The sequence below is a fragment of the Sorex fumeus genome, unplaced genomic scaffold (assembly GCF_029834395.1).
Source record: "Sorex fumeus unplaced genomic scaffold, SorFum_2.1 ptg000040l, whole genome shotgun sequence".
Taxonomy (NCBI): Eukaryota; Metazoa; Chordata; class Mammalia; order Eulipotyphla; family Soricidae; genus Sorex; species Sorex fumeus.
Genome location: NW_026606097.1, coordinates 664,683 through 681,538, shown reverse-complemented (window position 1 = coordinate 681,538; position 16,856 = coordinate 664,683).

The following is a 16,856-nucleotide window of genomic DNA, read 5'->3' as shown; positions in this document are numbered from 1 at the left end:
CAAACAAGTGCAGATGTCACTTCGACTACACATTTTTGCCTCTCTGGGATATATTCCCAGGAGTGGTATTGCTGGGTCAAATGGGAGCTCAATTTCTAATTTTTTGAGAATCGTCCATACTGTTTTCCAGAAGGGCTGAACCAGTGGACCTTCCCACCAACAGTGAAGGAGTGTCCCTTTCTCGCCACATCCACGCCAGCATCGGTTGCTTTTGTTCTTTTGAATGTGGGCTAGTCTCTGAGGTGTGAGATGGTATCTCATTGTGGTTTTGATCTGCATCTCCCTGATGATTAATGATGTAGAGCATTTTCTCATGTGCTTTTTTGCCATTCGGATTTCTTCTTTGAGAAAGTTTCTGTTCATTTCATTGCCCCATTTTGGATGGGGTTGGATGTTTTCTTCTTGTGGAGTTTAACCAGTATTTTGTATATCCTGGATATCAACCCCTTGTCAGATGTGTATTCGGCGAATATCCTTTCCCATTCTGTAGACTGTCTTTGTATTTTGGTCACTGTTTCTTTGGAGGTGCAGAAGCTTCTTAGTTTAAGATAGTCCCATTTATCTATCTCTGTTTTCACTTCCTCGGCCAGTGGCGTGGCATCTTTGAAGATACCATTAGCAGGAAGCAGAAATTCTTGACCTAGAAAAAAAGACGCAAAAGTTGGGACGAGAGACCGTAAAGCAGGCAGGGAATGTGCCTTGCATGTTGCCCCCCCCAGATCAATCCCTGGCATTCCATATGATCCCCAAGTACCATAAGCAGGAATTTCCAACTGCAGAACCAAAAGTAAACCCTGTACATCTCCAGATACGGTACACAAGCCCAACCAAAAAAATAATGAAGAGGCTGGAGCGATAGCAGAGTCAGCAAGGTCTCTGCCTTGCATGCGGCCAACCCTGGTTTAATTCCCAGGATCCCATGTGGTCCCATGAGCATCGCCAGGAGTAATTCCTGAGAGCAGACCCAGGAGTAACCCCTGTGCATCGCCGGTTGTGACCCAAAAGGCAAAAAAAAAAGAAAAAGGTTAACTTGCAAACCTCACCCACCCACAGGGAATGATCCACTGGGTGGCCTTTTCCCATCACAAGTCAATCAAAGCGCAGAGGAGAACTGGGTCACCCACTTCGGGGGGCTGGGGCCCTGCCCTTTGAAGTGAATCTGAAGGTTCTACACTAGTGATGCCAGGGCCAAAGACACTGGAAAGAGTCAAGCACAGTCCAGTGCTGGCAGGTTTGAGAGGGATAAGCCCCGCCCTGTGCAGGTCCCTCAGCCCCGCACCCACCCACCTCTGACCTTTCCTGAACCTGGAGGCGATCCTGGCTAAGGGGACCCTCCCACAATCACTTGCTCACACATGTGAACCACAAAATCGGCCTCCACAATCGCCCTGTCAAACGCGCCACCAATTTCTCCTCTACCCACTAGACCAATGGTGGCCTGAGCCAGGCAACCACGACTAGAATAGAAATGATGCTGAAAGTACCAGTTCAGTGACATCACTTCCGCACCCACCAGGATCCTTAAAGGGCTATGGTCCAGATGCAGAGAGACCCTCTGTGACCACCCAGGTGAATTGGTGCTTTAAGGGGTTTGGACTGGAAATAGTACTGGAGAGGCAGCTGCTGGAGTGGTGGGTCACACAGTGGGGAGGCTTGGGGTAAGGACAAGAGCCCTGACCCTGTACTGGTTAGTGAACCATTGAAACACTGCTCTCACACACAGTGCATCATGAAAAACACATTTGGGTTGATTCAAGGTCAAACAGGCAGGTGGTACAAGGTACCTGACATTGAGTTTCGTGAGGAAGTAATCAAGATGGGGTGAAAGCAGTGACTCTGAAGCCAGCCCTAGAGATGCAGAGAGAAACTGGCCGAGCACCAGCCAAGAGAGCTGGACAGACACTGGGAAGGGGAAAAGCCTGCTAAGACCATCAGAGAGCACTATCCAGCCAACACGCTACCTCTTGAAAACGCCTGACCAGTGGACTCTTGCCTACAAGGAAAACCACAGGAGGCAGTTTCAGAAACACAATTTCAAATCCAGAGTATGGACAAGAGGGGTAGTACAGTGGGGTGGACATTTGCCTTGTATGTGGTCTGGGTTCAATCTGGGTTCAATCCTCAGAATTCCAAAGGGTCCCCTGAGCACCATCAAAGTGAAAATCCAGGAGTAAGCCCTGTGAACTGCCAGGTGTGTACCACAGACAAACATACATACATACATACATACATACATACATACATATAATATATGGAGTATTTGTGTTATACATAATATATACCATATAAATTATATATATCAAATTTATATTTATGTATATACATGTACACATAAAAACCTAGAGTATATTCCAACCCTAAGAATGGAGGATAATAGTCAGCAAACCATTCCGGTAACTTTTGAGCCTTTTAAGGCCTTTTAACTGATCTGAATCCTTTTCACGATGCTGGTGACTACGAGATTGATAGGACTCTGCTCATTCCAAATACAATGATTAATCTTTTTCTCTGATATTATTGAATTGACATGTGGAATACAGGAACTTCACGACCCTTGTGAGTAATCACAGGTAAATTGAAGGCCCTGCTGGGATGTGGAGAGCCTGGGGAGTGCTGGGATGTGGGGAACTGACCCATATACCCAACATTTGTCAGACATTTGAATCAAATGTTTCCGTCCTTTTTAACGTCTTTCTACATACAGTGAAGTTCATTTAAACTGTTTCCAGTAGGGGCCAAAGAGATAGGAGAGCAGGGAGGACATTTCTCTTGCATTACCTTTAAGAGGGTCCCAGAGCACCACCAGGAGTAATCCCTGAGTATTTCTGGGTGTGACCCAAGAAGATGTCACAGACCCAGAACTGCAAACAGAGAGGCGAGTGAATGCAGGACTGTGTGACCGAGCAGGCACAGCTCTCCAGAGCAGAAAGGACAAATAGGGGAAACACATGTTCTGGGATCCGAGTCACCGTAGTTGACAGGGTGAAAACGGGGCCAGCACACCCGGGGGACCTGTGATATGCATCAGGTAGGAATCCAGAGCACAGAGAAAAGAAGGCCTGGGCACCTCCACTGTGGCACAAAAATAAACAGGAAAGGAAATAAACCAGCAAGATGGAGTAATAGAACAGAAGGTCGAGCTGTGAACCCAATCTTCCCATATGGTCCCCCAAGCACTGCCAGGTGCAATGCCAGAGTGCAGGGCCAAGAATAATCCCCAGAATCACTAGGTATAGCCGTCCAAACAAAATACCCAGACCATAGTCCCTGAGACATGTCAGGAGTCATCCTTGAGCACTACTTTATTAGTACTCTTTAAGCTGGGTGTGGTTCAAAAGCCAAAAAAAAAAAAAAACTGAAACAAACATGGTCTCATACAGAAAGATTCGGGTCCTCCAACAAGAAGGCACAATGCAGGATCCTTCCTGGAACAACTCAGAGACATTAGGCACAAGAAGACTGAGCGCTCCTGTCACTGCATCACCTTATCTTGTCACTCTCCTCCTACCTACGGATGGTGTGTCCAATGGCATGTCACTATCTTCTCCTGCATCTGATTTTCCTGAGGATCAGAGACCTGGAGGAAGAGTCAGAGCAGTCAGCACTGGAGAGAAGGACAACCCCAGCCAGAATCAGCCACACCTCCGGGCACTGGCTCACAGACCCGCCAGGGGGAAACTGTTTAATGCTCCTGTCTCCCCAGGGGAGGCAAAATGGGTTGGCATCTGTGCTGCCTTTCGCAACACAAGCTCTGGGCTTGGTAAGAAGAGAGAAAACTCAGCCCTGCCTTGGCCTGAGGACTCCTCCCGGGGTCCCACAAAAGGCTCTGACAGGCACAGCCAGGCACTGACTCGGAGGCCAGATCACGTGCATCAGCGCCTCCTGCAGGCTGGCAGGAGGGCTGCCCCCCCACAACCATGGCCCAGAATGTGACTGTATCACACCACAGCCCTTCTCCTCTTAAAAAAACCCACTTTCTCCCCATGCTCCCCCACCCTGTGTCTGGGACCATTGGTGGTGGATAATGGGCACTGGTGGAGAGATGGGTACTCAATCATTGTATGACTGAAGTGCATTCACGAAAGTTTGTAAGTCTTTAATTGTACCTCAAATAAAAAAATTAAAAAATAAATAAATAAAAAAACAATTTCTGCACAACACCCTTTACCCCCAGTACTCACCTCAATGGATAGTGTCTAGACAGGGCTTTACAACTTGATGTGAAGAAGCAGAAATTCCTGTTCCAACACACAGTAAAACTAGTAAGATGCTTGCCTTGTTGACACCAGTCAATCCTCTGCATCCCTATGCATCCGTATTGGCCCTCAGAGCACTCCAGGAAAATACTTGAGTCAGGGACCAGAGTAAACCCTCAGGGTATCTTCAGGCATACAGAGCCCCCCATTCCCCACACCAAAAATAGCCCCAAAAGGAAATTAAAACCCCAGTCACCTATGATCCACTGCTCTGGATGGCCCGTCATACAAGGGAAGCCATTGAAAAAAACGGACGATAACAGGGTCTCTTGGCATTGCAGTAGCTGCAACTCTGCCCAAAGTAAATCTGGAGATTTTACAGCAGCGAGACACGGGCCAAAGTCCTAATGTAGGTCAGCTGGAGGTCACGATTGCCAAGCCCATGCCCTCGGCAGGTCCCTCACCCCCAAGGCCCACAGCCCCCGCACTCAGCCCCGTATCCACCCGCTGCTGCTCTATTGCAGAGCTGGAGGCAATTGTGGCTGCAGGAGCCCCTCAGGATCACTCACTCACATCCGCCTCCCTTGACCCTGTCAAAGATCCACCGCACCTCAGGAATCGCATGATATCAGGGAACAACTGAAAAACAAGTGCAAAAGTGCTTCCCAAGCTGCCGAGGACCCGCAGCTCAGTGTGGACACCAGGGGAACCACCAGGGGCTCACGGGAGATCACCCCCGTTCTTCCACAAAGTTGGCCTTCAGAGTCCCACTTCATCACAGGTGCCCTACACTGTCCTTTACCCACATGAACAATAACACTGACACAAATTCCAGGAATAGAAGCACCAGGAAGGGCCTCCTGTGATGTCACTTCTGTTGCTGCAAGCAGCCTTAAAGAGCCAGACTCCAGATGTGGAGAGAACCATTATGCCTACCCAGGTGAATCTGTAGCACCAGGGGGATGGGCTCACATAAAGGGGTGGAGAGGCAGCTGCTGTACTGGCCGGTCACACAGTGGAGGGCTAGCGAGGGGTAAGAAGTCCCCTGGTCTCGTACTGGGAAAACAATGAGCCAATGCTCTCACACACAGTCCATCAGGAAAATCGCAAAGGGGGTTCATTCAAAGTAAAAGAGGAGATAGGGAGCAGGTAGGGCACGGGACAATGAGTTTCTCCAGGCAATCATCAATCAAGGTAGGGTAAAAGCAGTGACTCTAAGCCAGCACAAGAGCAGAGAGGAACTGGCCTAGCAGCAGCCCAGAGAGCTGGAAAGACGCTGGAACATGAGCAAAGGCTCGTAGAGAACATCAGAGAACACTGTCCAGTCAACGCTCGATTGCCAACACGCGAGCAGTGAACACGCATCAAAAAGGAAAACCCAGGAGGCAGTTTCTGAACCCTAAGTGGGTATGCAGAGATAACACAGTGGGTAGGGCATTTGCTTGCATGCAGCCTACCTGGGTTCGATTCCCAGCATCCCATATGGCCCCTGAGCACCACCATGAGTAATTTCTGAGTGCAGAGTCAGGAGTTACCTCTGTACATCGCTGAATGTGACCCAAAAAGCCAAAAAAAGTAGATCCTGAGCATCTCTGGATATGGTACACAAGCAAAATCAAACAAATGATACTGAAAAGGTTTCATTTGCAAATCCCAGCCTCCTGGAGGGACCGAAACAACATGTGGCCCTGCCATATCATGAAAGTCAAAGGACAGAGGACAACTGTGTCTGCTACTACAGGGGGGCTGGGACCCTACCCTTTGAAGTGAATCTGAAGGTTCTACATGAGTGATGCCAGGGCCAAATGCTCCGGAACAGAGCAGAGCAAAGTCCCATGCTGGGAGGGTTGAGACAGTGAAGCCCTGCCCTATGCAGGTCCCACAGGAACCGAACTCAGCCCCTGCGCTCTGCCCCATGCCCACCTGAGGCCCCTTCCATACATTTATATGTCTTTCTACACACTGTAAAGTTCATTTAAACTGTTTCCATTAGGGGCCAAAAAGTAGGTACAACAGACAGGAAATTTGCCTTGCACCAGGTTTAACAGGGTTCCCGGAGCACCACCAGGAGTAATCCCTGAGTATTTCAGGGTATGACCCAAAAAGATGGGAAAAACAAAGTTTAAAATTTAAAAAACAAACTGTCTTCACGGCACTCCACTAAAGAACCTTGCCTGAGCCATTTAACTAAGATAAAACTTTCAGAATTATTTATCCTTTAAACTGCCACAAAACTAACCAGTACCTGAACACATGGGTGGCAGAGATGGCATGAGGGAAGGAGCTGGTCACACACAGCCCACCTGGTTTCCAACCACAGTACCCCATAATGATCTTAAGTCCCCCAGGTATGGGTGACTGAGCTGAGAGCGAGGAGTAGGACTCAACTGGTTGTGGCTCCGAAGAACAGGAATCAGGAGGCCCTGAAGAACGAAGTGTGGCTGTTTCTCTGCCATAATCCCCCAAACCCAGGGCCTCAAAACCAATTCACTGGGACTTGAGCAATAATCCAGAGGGGAGGGCTTTTTCCTCGCGTGGGGCAGCCAGTTTCAATCCCTGCCATTCCATATGGTCCTCAGGCCCTGCCAGGAGTAATTACTGATTGTGGAGGCAGGAGTAACCCCTGAGGATCACTGAGTGGGAACCAAAAAGCAATAAAAAAGTCAAACCAGAGTCACAACAAAGAATAAGACAATGGTGAGCCTTGACAGCTCTGAGAGATGAGATTTTTTTGCCTTTTTATTCACATTTTTTAAAGATTTTTATTAGTGAGACACTATGAAGTACAGCTATAGACTTATAAATTTTCATGCTTCGGTTTCAATTATACAATGAACAAATACCCATCCCTCAACCAGTACCCATTTCCCACCACCACGGACCCCAGTATCCCTCCCACCACCCATCCCCTCATCCCACCCTTTCTCTGTGGTAGGGCATTCCCCTTTGTTCTCTCTCCTTTTGGGTGTTGGGGTTTGCAAAAGAGGCACTGAGTGTTAATCATGTTTTGTCTATATTCTACTTTCAGCATGCTTCTCCCATCCTGGGAGGATCCTCCTAACACCCTTTATTTGGTGCTCCCTTCTCTAATTGAGCTGCCTTTTCCCCTAGCAAGTGTGGCTGGCCTCCAATCTATGCAGCAAAATCCTGGTACTAATCTCTGCCACTCTTGACCTTGACAGCCCTGAGCAAAGGGGATTATTTTTTGCATTTTTATTCACATTCCTCTTAGCTTTCACCAGAAAATCTAAAAAGTACATATTAACATACACATCAAGTTCAAATTCAGGGACACTGGCATAGATTTTCCCTTATAGACTGACATCACAGAAAGTTTGTTACACACTACCAGGATTATTTCCTTGCTGGCTGCACTTTGTAGCACAGCATCCCATGGTCCAAACACAATAGACTTTACCAAAATGTTCTATTTATGAATTTTATATTTCCTAAGACGAGAAAGAAACAGAAAGGCTTTTCAACATTCTTGACATATAAAAGATTTCGCTCCAGCGTGAACTGACCTATGTACAGTAAGGCCTGAGGGCCGACGAAAGGCCTTCCCACATTCCTTACAAACAAAAGGTTTCTCTCCAGTGTGAATTCTCACATGAACAGTAAGGTTTGAGGAACAAACAAAGGCCTTCCCACATTCCTTACAAACAAAAGGTTTCTCTCCAGTGTGAATTCTCACATGATCATTAAGGTGTGAGGAAGAAACAAAGGCCTTCCCACACTCCTTACAGACATGAGGTCTCTCTCCAGTGTGAATTCGCATATGGGTGATCAGTCTTGAGGATACAACAAAGGCCTTTCCACATACCTTACATCCATAAGGCTTCTCTCCAGTGTGAATACTCATATGCAAATTAAGGCTTGAGGAACTAACAAAGGCCTTTTCACAAACCTTACATCCATAAGGCTTCTCTCCATTGTGAATTCTCATATGCCGAGTAAGGCCTGAGGATTCAACAAAGGCCTTCCCACATTCCTTACAAACATAAGGTCTCTCTCCAGTGTGAATTCTCATATGGCAGATAAGGTTTGAGGATGCAACAAAGGTCTTTCCACATACCTTACATCCATAAGGCTTCTCTCCATTGTGAATCCTCATATGCACATCAAGGCTTGAGGACACAGAGAAGGCCTTTCCACATAGCTTACATCCATAAGGCTTCTCTCCACTGTGAATTCTCATATGCCGTGTAAGGCCTGAGGAATAATTAAAGGCCTTCCTGCATTCCTTACATATATAAGGCCTCTCTTCAGTATGAGTTTTCATATGCCCAGTAAGGGTTGGGGATTGAGTGAAGGCCTTTGCACGTGCCTTATATTTATGAGGTTTCTCTCCAGAATGAATTTTCCTGTGTCTAAAAAGGTGGGAGAAGTTAGCAAAGACCTTCCCACATTGCTCACACACATATGCTTTCTCTCCAGTATGAATTCTACAATGTTTTAAGAGGTCTGAGGGTCGAGTGAAGGCCTTTGCACAGTCCTTACATGTATGTGATTTCCCTCCAGTGTGGATGTTCATGTCATCACAAAGGGGTAACAGTGGATTCAAACCATGTCCTTGCTGCTGACACTCCTGGGGATTTTCTCCATTGTGGGTTTCTAAGGGAACATCATGGTTCTGGGAACAAGGGAAAGCTCCCCCACATTCCTTACTCTTGGATAGGGTCAATCCATGTTGACTTTGCTTGTGGCCCTTTTGGTGTGAAGGACTCACTATAAACAGTGCTCCTCTCCCACATTCTAGGTTCTGCCCCAATGTTGGGGTTTGTGTCCGTGGACCGAGAAGAACAGACTGTGTGAACATTTTCCCAGGAGAGGAATTCTTCAGAGTGAGGTTGCTCTCTCCATTCTGATCACCCTCAGAGGCCATCCTGCCTGCCTTGGCATCCCCATGTGGCTGAGGGTACAAATGCACACTCGAGACTTTTTCACAGTCTGAAGGGTCAGAGTCATTCCACTCGGGCTGGCTGCTTCCCTGTAGAACAGCAGACGATTCCAATTATCGTTCTATGCCTTAAGAGTCTCCATGTTACATGAAATTTGTACATGCAGATTGGTTTCTAACATTTGCACCACACCAATGCAATTCCCGACAGGTGGATAGCATTACCGTGAACTAACCTAATGTATCTATAAGACACAAATGGGAAATTGATGAATGAGGGGCCATTAATTAGTTAAATATTTTTTCAACTTAATGAACAAGCAGAAATAACTCCCTCCACAGAAAACTGATGCACCATATTCAAGAGAAAATAAAACACTAAACTCTGGGTTCAGTTCTACTTCAATGTGGAGTACAGCCCGGGAAGCATTTATGAAGAAATGCTGCATCCAACACTGCTGAGACTGATCACAGGGGCCAATGAAAACATCTAACCTGCTGGCAGATTCTTTTCAGGATCAATGACTTTTTCTGTTCTGTATTTTGTTTTCACTTCGGGGTGGGGGTACACCATACAGTGCTCGGAGATTATTCCTGGTAGGCCTCTGGGAAACACATGGAGCAATGTGGATGGACCTGTTTAAAAGACCAGGTCTTTTCACGATTAACATTTGTAGATACTTTCAGTCAAATGAAAAAGCACAGCATTGACGTGAAACATATTACAATTTTCTTCAGGTTTTGAGCAGAGATGTCAGCACCCAGTGAAGATAAGGGTCCTCGACCTCAAGCATCATACTCTGAATTTCCTTCCGGCCATTCCTGGCCCTGCACTTTAAAAATAACATGCTGGTTCACTGACATTTTCCATTAGTATTATAATATTGATTCCAAAGTTGCAAATCTTACCGGCTCACTCATACTCGGTGACTGAGTTCCCAAATCCTGAAGCCATCCTTTGAGTTCTGAAACCAAACCCAATATACAATGTAAGAATTCTTCGAATGGAACATCCTTAACCAGGCAGTACAGCTTGAGGACATCTCTATGGTCCTCACAGTCCAAAGTATCCCACAGAAAAGGGAAGGTTCCGCAGAGGATTGCTGCGAAAAGCTTGGCAATCCTACAAGACATTTTTCCTTTTTTTTTGTTAAAAATCCGCAGTGATGCTCAGGGAACTATATGGGATGCTGGTTATTGAACCAGGTGGACAGTGTGCAGGACAAGCGCATTTCCTGCATTACTATCACTCAGAGGCAAAATAGTTTTATTGTGGCCTTACTTATTAACTAAACGAAAATGACAAAAAAAAATTTTGAAGGTACAGCGACATTATAGGCTGTACAGACAGGCCAGTAAGAGAAAGACAGGGGGACCAAGGAGTGAGAATTTTATCGACTGGAAGAAGAGGAAAAATAATGTCAAAGCCAAGAAGGTAAAGCATAAGATTATTCCACGACAGACAATCCATGGCAGCGTGAATGCAGCACAGATGCCTGGATCCAGGAACCCAAGGTATCAGGGTCAACAGCGAGTTTCACGTGTGCTCAGGGCACCCACACACTGCCCAGGGCCTGAGCCAGGGAAGGTTCTCAGACACTTACCTGCATGCATGCTTCTCCTCCCCAGCCTCAGGGTTCCTTCTTCCAGCCAGGAGATCACCGCAGGCTTCACCCCAGAATGCCCTGAACCTCACAGAGATGGAGCATGGTTGAGAGACAAGGAGAACATGACAAATAAATCCCATGTGTACCAATAAAATAGAGTAAATTACTGGAAAACCATGAACAGAATCTGCACTAATAAATGCTCCAGATTTGGAGTTATCCAAGAGCTAACATTCAGGTCTAATTTAAGAGTGAAATATGGGGCCCCAGAAAATACCACAAACAGTTTAGCCTAGGTCTTAAAGGGCCATCAGGGGTTTGATCACAGCACAGTATGTAGTATTTTTTTTTTCTCTAGTTCAGGATCCGCACCTGGGGATGCTCAAGTCTTCTCGCTGACCATGTACTCAGAAATCTTACCGTTGGTGGTGCTTGAGGATCACATGGGATGTTGAGTATAGAAAACATGTCCAGATCTTGCAAGACAAGCACGGTGCCCGCTGTACTGTAACTCTAGGCTCGGCATCACATGCAATGTCCTGAGCCTGCGTGAACTGATGCCTTAGTGCAGTAAACCCAAAGCTTAACAAATCCAAAGATGGCCAAAGACGACCATAGCGCCCAGTTGGTTTGAAAAATAAACAAAAGGATCCAGACAGACAGCACAGCAGGTCAGGCACTTGCTCAAGGTCAATAAAGTTTCGATCCAGACATTCAGGAGGGTCTCTCAAGCCATCATCTGTGATCCCTAACTGCATAGTTCAGACGCAAACCCTGAGTCATGATGAACCGAGAACCACTGGGATAGACCACGAGCACTGAAATAAGAGTAGCATCTGATGGGGTGAGGCCCTAAGAAATAAAGGAGCTATGCTGGGAGCGATATTACAGCAGGCAGGACATAGACACTGCACACACATACAGAATTGATCCCCAGCAGCACACAATGTCCTGGACCACAACCAGGATGAATAACTGAATACACAGCCAGAAATAATCCCTAAGTATTTGTAAGTATAACCCCCAAAACCAAATCAAAACAAAATAACTGAAGCTGTGGGCCTGGTGCAATAGTATCAGGATTAAGGTAGCAACCTTTTAAGCTGCCAAGCGTGTTCAATCCTCAGCACCCCATGGCCCCTGAGCACCCCCAGGAGTGATCCCTCAGCACAGAGACAAAAGGATTCAGATTTTGCCCCAAATAAAAACAAAACCAAAACAAATAAATAAAAATTATGTGTAGCACTAGAAGTGATCAGAGAAGAGAACTCATCAATGGCAGGAACCAGGAACTATTTAGAGAGACCTGAGTGATGGTTCAGCGTGCGGGGAGACTGCATTCAGAGGCCAACCTGGGTCAATCCCCAACAATGCAGATTCATCCAAACCCACAGAGAGTGATTCCTATGGACAGAGCTTAGAGTAAGCCCTGAGCATCGCCAGGTGAGCACCAACAAGAGAACGAGGAAAGGAACTAGAGAAACAGCTACTGCACGGATGTTAGTCCTGGACCATCAGACTGTTGGACACACAATCAGGACCCAGCACAAGAAGCCCACACGGGTCTGTCCAGACAAGGTTGGCCCCCCACTGCTCTCACCAATAGCCTGCAGGTGCTGGTAGGTCTCCAGCATCACGTCCTTGTAGAGCTTACTTTGAGAGGCATCCAAGCATGTCCACTCCTCTGGGGTGAAGCTCACGGCCACGTCAGGGAAGGTCATCGTGTCCTGAGCCGGCATACAAAGGGGGCAGGAGTCAGGGTCTGTCCCCACCATGTTCCCTGGTCTGTGAGGCCCGGTCCACAAGGTCCTAGAGGGATTCAGGGTCTGTCCCCTTGGGAGGAACCAGGCTTCACCCGAATTCCTGGCAGACAGGTCCCAACTTCTAAGACAGCTGCATCTATGAAAATGTGAGGATGCTGTACTAGAATGTTCCTGAAGGTGGCAGACTTGCTCCTGACCCCAGGGAATTCCACCACTGCTCCTATGAGCACTGCCGAGAGTAAAAACTGAGCACACAATCAGTGGGACCCAAATGAGTAACCCTGCTTTCAGCTCAAAACACGAAACACACACCCCCTGCATCCCACAGCCCATGCTCTAGGGAGAAGAGGACACTCAATGTCCAGTCACCGACTGAAAACTGTGCATTCACGTATGTGCCTGTTGAACTCTGATCATGATTCAGGACCACCGCAAATGCCTCTCAAAGTGTCTTAATCCCAACAGCTCTGCTGGCCCCAGAGATCCTTTGCTCCGTCTCCCTGGGACAAGCACATGCCCAGAACTGCAAACAGAGCAGCCAATGAATGCTGGACTCTGTGATAGAGCAGAAGACGCCCTCCAGAGCGAGGACAAAATAGTGGAAACACATATCCTGGGGCCCGAGTTACTGTAGCTGCCAGGGCATAAACAGGACCAGAGCACCCGGGGAACCATGATGCATATCAGGTGGAAATCCGGAGCACAGAGGCAAGAGGAAGCCCTGAGCATCTCCCCTGTGGCACAAAAGTGACTACGAAAAGAAACAAAGCAGCGTGATTGTGTAACAGGACCGTAAGTTGGGGACAGTGGGTAGGGCTGGTGATACCCGCCATCCCATAGGGTCCTCTAAGGACTGCCAGGTGCAATGCCAGAGTGCAGGGCCAAGAGTATAATCCCCAGAATCACTGCATGTGGCTCTGAAAACAAAATACCCAGACACCAGCCTTTGACGCCCAGCACCCCATATGGTCCCTGAGACATGTCAGGAGTCATCCCTGAGCACCAGCAATCTTTGAGATGCTGTGGTTCTAAAGCCATATATTTGTTATATTATGAAACTGACACAAACGTGGCCGCATACTGCAGAGAGCCAGGTGCTCTCACAAGGCGGCAGGATCCTTCCTGAAGCAAGTCAGAGACAGGCATCCCAGGAAGCCTGACGCTCCTGGCACTGCATAACCTCATTTTGTCACTCCTACCTGGCTTCGGTGTGTCCGATGGCAGCTCACCATCTTCTCCTGCCTCTGTTTTTCCCGAGGATCAGAAACCTGGAGGACAAGTCAGAATTGTGAGCACTGGACAGGAGCAAAACCCCAAAGTTCTGACCAGCCACACCGTTGGGCACTGGCTCAAAGACCCGCCTGGGGGACACTGACTAATGCTTCTTTCTCCCCAGGAGAAGCAAAATGGGTTGGCATCTGTGCTGCCTTTCACGACACAAGTTCTGGGTTTGGCCACAAGAGAGAAAAGTCAGCCCAGCCTTGGTTTGGAGACCCCTCCCGGATCCCACAGAAGGTTCTCACAGTCCCAGCCAGGAAGGACTCTGAGGCCAAGAAATCCCGTGCATCATTACTCCCTTCTGGCCCCATGAAAGAGCCACAGTTTGGGTTATGATTGCATGGGGGAGCCCCTCTCTTCTTTAAAGAAAAGAAAAAAGAAAACAGGGGCTGGAGTGGTCAAACAGTGGGTAGGGCAGTTTCCTCTGCAAGTGGCCAACCTGGGTTCAATTCGCAGCATTCCATATGGTCCCCTAAGCACCACAGGAGTAATTCTTGAGATAGAACCAGGAGTAACCCCTTGAATCACCGGGTGTGAACCAAAAAGCAAATAAATAAAAAGTTTTAAAAATTTTCTACAGGGGCTGGAGCAATAGCACAGTGGGTAGGGTGTTTGCCATGCACGCGGCCAACCCGAATTCAATTTCCAGCATCCCACATGGTCCCCCAAGCACTGCCAGGAGTGCTTCCTGAGTACAGAGCCTGTAGTAACGCCTGAGCATCGGCTGGGTGAGACCCAAAAAGCAAAAAAATAAATAAAAACTTTCTACAGACATACACTTTTACCAGCAGTACACGAATACACAAGCACACACAGATACACCCTTTACCCCCGAATACTCACCTTGATAGCCAGCAGTCTAGGCAGGACTTTGCAACTTGATGTGAGGAAGCAGATATTCCTATTCCAACATACAGTAAACGTGTTAGGATGCTTGAGTTGCTGACACTATCAATCCTCTGCATCCCCACGGCCCCCAGAGCACTGCCAGGAATAACATCTGAGGGCAGAGCCAGAGTAAGCCCTCAGGGTATCTCCGGGATTGCAGAGTCCCCCATTCCCTACTCCAGAAATAGCTCCAAAAGGAAAGTATCACTGGCAAACCCTGGCCACCTGCAGACACACCTTCCCGCCCGACCCACGAGGGCAGCCAATGAAAAAGCTGGACGGCAACAGGGTCTAAAGCCTTTTTGAGGGGGGGGTGTCGTCTCTGGCCCTCAAAGTGAATCTGGAGAATCTACAGCAGCGAAACTGGGGCAAGGACCCAACATGGGTCAGCCGGGAGGATCGGGAAGGCTAAGGCCCCGCCCTCGGCAGCTCCTGCACCCCAAGGCCCACAGCTCCCGTGGCCACAGCGGACCCCCAGGATCACGCACTCACACCCACAACTCCCGCATCCCACTAGAGCCCCCGATGAACCTCCCAAAGCTCCGCGCCCAACAAAAGACTCCATCATACCTCAGGAACTGCCTGGATATCGGGGAACACAAGAAAAACATGTGCGAGAGGCTGGCTTTGTCTGCGGCTCATAGTGTGGAGCCGGGGAGGTGCGGGGCGCTCACGGGAGGCCACCCCCGACCTGAAGCAAGACAAAATCAGCCTTCAGATTCCCGCTTCCTCGCTGGGGCCCACTTGGTCCTTCACCCACCTAATAAGAACTCTCTGGCCCCGTTTCCAGGAAGAGAAGCACCAGGAAGGCCCCACTGTGATGTCACTTCCGGTCCTGCAAGCAGCCTTAAAGGGCCAGACTCCAGATGTGCAGAGAACCATTATCCCCACCCAGGAGAATCAGTGGCTGGAGGGGAATGGATTTAATAAGGGAGTTGAGAGGCAGCTGCTGCAGTAGCTGGTGAGCATGGGAGCTCGTGTAAGAAGAAGTCCCCTGATGCATTACTGGCCAGTCAAGTGTGGAGTCAATGCTCCCACACACAAGGCCATCTGGAAAACTAAAACAGGGTTGATCCGGGTAAAACAGACAGATAGGGAATGGGTGGGGCACAGAACAGTGAGTTTCTCTGGGAAGTAACAAATCAGGATGGTGGTGAAAGCAGTGACAGGGCAGCCAGCCCGGGAGAAGAACTGGAACAATCCAGACAGAGAGCAGCCACCTGAGAGCTGGACAGAAACTGGAAAGGAAAGAAAGGCTGCTAAGGACATCTGAGAGCACTTTATGTGTTAATGGTCTACCCCTGACAACACTCAAGCAATGGAAAGTCACCGGCAAGGAAAGTTCCATGGGGAGGATTCAGAAATACATTTTCAAACCCAGAGTATGGACCAGGAGTGATGAGTACAGTGGGTTAGCACTTGCAGTGAACTTGGTCAACTTGAGTTCCATCCTGGGCATCCCAAATGGTTACCTGAGCACCACCTGACACTAGGAAGTGTCAGGTGTGCTTCCAAATAAGAAACATTATTGAAAGAAAACAATCCAGCATGAGGACCCATCCTAGAATGGAGGTGTATACTGAGCTCACAGTTAGCAAACTTTCCTGATCAAAAGGCCTTATTTAGCCTTTTCAAAAACCTAAATGATTTATAGCATCCTAGTTACCACTAGATTATTGGGGTTTTTACTGCTTCCAAAATCAAAGAGTTTCAGGCTTTTTCCCCCTCTATTTGTAAAGTGAAAAGTGCTCTTCATTTTTATTTATTTTTTTGCTTTTTGGGTCACACGTGGTGATGCATAGGGGTTACTCCTGGCTCTGCACTCAAGAATTACCACTGGAGGTACTCAGGGGACCTTATGGGATGCTGGAAATTGAACCTGGGCCAGCCACGTGCAACACAAGCGCCCTACCCGCTGTGCTATTGTTCCAGCCCCTCTTCTTTTCCTTTAAAAAATTTTGTTCATGGCTAATACCTGGCTCTGAACTCTGGGGATCCTATAGGATGCTGGCTTCAATCCTGGTCAGCATCATACAAGGCAAAAGTTCTCTTGGTGTACTAGCCTCCTGCCCCGTGGGGGATTCAGGGGATGATTCTTTACTTGCTTGGGGCGCAATAGTATTTGGTGGAGCTATTTGACTTTCACATACTTCTCACTCATAAATAGGTTCTGGACGTCCCACAGGAAACTGTAAGAGAATGCAGAGCCTGGTGCTGCATATGG